Source organism: Pantherophis guttatus, chromosome 1 (genome assembly GCF_059756535.1).
Source record: "Pantherophis guttatus breed Tessera chromosome 1, ASM5975653v1, whole genome shotgun sequence".
Classification (NCBI taxonomy): Eukaryota; Metazoa; Chordata; class Lepidosauria; order Squamata; family Colubridae; genus Pantherophis; species Pantherophis guttatus.
Window position 1 is genome coordinate 141,979,373 of NC_142063.1, and position 4,689 is coordinate 141,984,061.

The window sequence follows — 4,689 nt, forward strand, 5'->3', positions numbered from 1 at the left end:
ATTCTAATGTTTATTCCTAGAAATTAGAATCACCCTAGATAATTTTTAAAACATTTTTTTAAAAAAAAAATCATCTCCCACTCATCTGGAAATAAAATTGAATAAATCTGAGCTTAATTCTATTTTTTTATTGATATTAGATACATTTACAGATGATTAGCAGTTTTAAAAAATTAAGGTGGGTGCCATTTTCTCTCTCTCCTCATATCTCCATCCATCTATAAGTGTTTGTACGATTCATACATTATGATGAAAAATGATAAGGTTCTTTCTTGAGTCTGGCTGACTTAATAGCAATGTTTTTTTAAGAGAAACCGTATGAAAGGAGTGGGTGCTTATTATCTTCTCACTCACTGGAATAAATGATATAGACTTCGTTGGTTCACATAACCAACTAGCCACTAATGTAGTTTTAATTTGTGTTTTAGAATAGACTGAGCCTATTAGGCTGTTATACAGCATTGATAATGTGGAAGTCAGGCCTACCTTTTATTTTGTTCATTGTCAACATAATTATTTTACATACGATCTATTTAACAATGAACAGCGAAGGCACATAGAGCACAGACCAAATTTTATTTGGATATCTCATCCAAATATGGCAAGTATCTGAAGGATGAGAAATGCAAGCCCTGAAGCATGTCGCCTACTGTAAAAGAGAAATCAAAATGAAAGGGCAGCTTTGTACTACATATTTAATACATCCTGTTATTTAGTTCTTGGTGCTCAAACACTTGTGCGTGAGAAGAACTTTGGAAACTTATAAGGAACCAAAGCATCAGTTCAGCACTGTCATAAATATCTGAAAAGATTTCTCCAAGGTTTTAAATATATAATAATTTTCTGTACAAATGTCAGTCTGGATAAAAATTGTAATGTGGAATTTTAAAATATTTGTATTTCTTCTTTTCATCCTGATTCATTCATCTCTCCTTCCCTCCCTCCCTCCCTATTTGGATTGATATATCCAAATTTATGTGTATTTATGGATATACATTATATGTTGTAAAACAAGCAAGAAAAAGGCAAGAGGCAAAAAGACAAAAAAACCCACCACAATTTTAAAAAATAATGAAAATAACCCTTTTCCAATTTCCAATTTCACTCTCATTCTATAATTTCAAATTCTTAAATTTACATTTATAAAAATAATTACCGTTATGTTTTAAAGCAATGAATTGAACCTAGACTATACAAAATCAGATTGTCTGATCTTGCCTTTGCTTCAGTACAAAGCCAATTCAAAAGCTGAAAGCTGGAAAAGTTTGTTAAGCCAACTTTTAAAAGCTTGGAACAGATGTATTCTTTCAGGAATGCATAATCATCTGTTTTGCATCAGTCTAAATTCTTTGGACATTGAGAAATGCTTGATCCTGACTCTCGACTTCAGGGTTGATATAGACAAGATGATAGATTTCCTAGAAATCACGGAGCCTGCAAAATTACAAGAGTTTTATCATAATTAAAAATACGTAGTTTTCTACCTTCAGCGTTTTTAAGGCAGAGATAACCGTAGCTGAAGGACAGCTCAGCAGCCTTCAAATATTGTAGTTCAAGGAGCATTCAGAGATAGCCTGCTCAAGTAACATGAAATCATGATGCAGAGTGGGATGTGGTATTAATGTCATTTCCCCCCCTTATATCTGTGGCCTTGAGGAAAATTTCCCCCCACCCTCTCAACCATCTGCCACAGGAGAAAAACCGTTAATTGTGTTAACAGTGATTCTGTCCCAAGGCAAATAATAGATTGTGATATGTAGCAATTTATTTGAACCACATTACCTGAGAAATCTATTATTAGAACCAGAGAAAGAATGCGATTCAATCATAAAACTATGTTTTAGAACAGGTTTGACAGAATGTAAATTCTCCATAAGTGAGCTCGTCATCTATCCGTACCCTACGGCATTTCAACAGACCGGTTGGGAAACAGGTAATACAACAGAAGCTCTGGTGACACTTTAAAAGACTTGATCAGATGTTTTGCTATTGTTAGGTTCAGTAATTAAGACCAATTGTTCTTTTCTTTTTTTTCAGAAGGATATTATGAATAATTTATCTGCCTTATTTTGGAGAATTTCTGCCTGGTGCCAGTTTGTGTGACGTAAAACTCCAAACTTCGTTCTTGAACTTTCTCACTTTGCTTCAAAGGATAACATGTATAATAGCTACTGATTTTTAAAATTTTATTTCATAAATTTGCCTTAAGTCTTATAGTGGTATTTGCCTGCTGTCTGCATTGGGTTAAAAGGATGATACCTATCTATTTGTGGTTATGCATGTAATATTGACAGGTTGTTTTTTTCTTTTAATTGCAAAGGCCAAAAATCTGACGCTTTCAAAACTATATTAATGTAATGGCACTTTAAAAATTGAAGTGTTGAAATACAATGGGCATCAGCTTTTGACTATATTACACCAAATGTGAAATCAAATATTGTCTTTCTGTATAGCTCAAAGAGGCATTTGAAATATTAGAGTATTTGCCTGGTAATTGATTTCTTTGGAAAGTAAGCAAATTCTCGTTGGGCTTTATGGTCTGATCTTAGATGATCCTATATACCTTTTTTTTAAAAAATATCAGATTTTAAGTAATAATTTGTGTCTGGAACTCTGCACTTTGATATGGCCCAAGGGCTAATCAATAAAGTAAAGTAATTTGTAGATTTTGTAACTATATAAATTGTCATTGTCCTCACAGTTTTAAATATTATCCTATTAGACATAATGAACTTTCCTGGAATTCTCCAAATATTAATTGTCATGTTAGGATATAAAGATTTGAAGTTAATTTGTTCCTTTTGCACCTATTTCTTGATCTTGAGCTGAGTCTCGTTGAATTGCAGCCAAGATCAGGTGTGGCTCTTGTTCCCAAAATAGAATTGCAGGTTCCTGCGTCATATGATGATTTAAGCCTTCTGAAGAATAGCTGAAAAAATAATTCAAAGGGAATCTGTGTAGCATTGAGGGAAAGCAACAATGCCGTTGGCGGAAATGAACCCTCAATAGTTTTACTTCACATATTTATGTGAAAAGTTAACTACTGTAATGTAAAGTAGCTCTTGCCTAATGCTGATGGTTGATTCATAAGTCACTTGCTCTGAAAAAAGATGTCCTGAAATAGTTAATCATTCTGAAGGATGCAAAAAAAAAAAAAAAAAACAACCCACAACTCTTTTGGGATTTAAAATATATCAAATTATTTTGGGATTGTTTCTTATTAGTGTCAATGCTGGAGATTTAAGATTGTGGAAAGGGCAATAGCCTTTCACAATAGCTGTAACAATAGAGATATATTACATCATTGTAAAAACATGATTATAACAGTTATAACTTATAACAGACTCCAAAGCAGGGGTGAAATCTACTTATCTTCCTTACTGGTTCGGAAGCGCGTGCACATCACATGCGAACGCAGACCTTCTGTGCATGCACAAAACCTTCTGCACATGCGCAGAAGTAAAAAATACATTACTTCCTGGTTAAAACCAGGAAGTAATGACACCCAGGCAGGTGGGCAGAGCTTTCCTCCGCCATCGCTACCGGATCGCCGAACCACTGGTCAAGATCACTACCGGGCAATCCGGTCCGATCCAGGAGCATTTCACCCCTGCTCCAAAGGGTTCAGCTAGGAACAATTTTAGTTTAGTATTTAATTCTTTCTGGCAGACACATTTCCTCCCAAAAATCACATCAAATCCTGACTTTTGAATGCAAATTACACTTCATAATCTAAATGCTGAAATGCACCTCTACAAATTGCCAACAAAAGTTACAACTTTAAGGTAAAAATTGAGGTAAAATCATGCAGATTTTTTTGTTTAAAAAATGAAACATACTAAATACTTTTTGAACTGTTTACCTTTACAAAGTAAGGTAGTAAATTTAAGTAGCCCAAGAAGTAACTTTTTTTCAGTCATGGTATCAAGATTGTGGAACATCATCCCTTAGAAAGATCGTCTGACCTCTCCTTTTCATCTGGTGTTGTTCTGCAGCTGGGAAAGTGTTGCACATCTGCAGTTCAGATCTGATAAGTTGCTGGACTGGTATTTAGAAATTAAAGAGGCAAGGCCATCACTTTTCAGGATTGATCTGAGATAGGAACAGATTTCCTTAGTAGGCCTATGGAGATTTGGGATGTGAACAGGAATAATACAATCTGACACCCAGTTGGTTCTATCACAGCAAATTTATCTTTCAACAATATTGAGGTAGGACCACAATAGGCTGAATCTGAGTAAAGATCCCTTGCTGATAGTCTCCACCTGTTCACCTGGAATATATTATCTCCAACTGGCACAGCCGGTTAATATAAAGTGATATAAAGTTGGATATTATCAACATATTGATGATACTGGATGATCCCAACAGCTTCATGTAAATCACCGGTGTCATACCTGCTGTGTCACGTTGCCATCACGTGATGTTTCACAACGTTTTTCCTATTTGCCGAGCTGGGGTGGGTGTGGCCACAGTCACTGTCTTACAATCACCAATGGGAATCACTTGCTAAAGAAGCAGCAAAACTACTGCAAAGCAAAACTACTGCTGACCCTTTCAGGCATTTGAAAAGAATAACATGTTTGATGGTCCAAGAGCTACTAAAAGATTTAATAGGACCAAGAAGAGTATGGGCCCACCATCCAGGTCTCCAACATTTACTGGAATTAGCACTGTCTTTTCCATTCC

General features: G+C 35.2%; 1 long non-coding RNA gene across 1 annotated transcript; it reads left to right on the plus strand.

Moving 5' to 3' along the window:
* Positions 1-1,661: 1,661 nt before the first annotated feature.
* Positions 1,662-2,664, plus strand: LOC148116581 (uncharacterized). Its single transcript, XR_015733672.1, has 2 exons — positions 1,662-1,933; positions 2,038-2,664. It is a non-coding gene; the product is annotated as an uncharacterized LOC148116581 (long non-coding RNA).
* Positions 2,665-4,689: the final 2,025 nt, after the last annotated feature.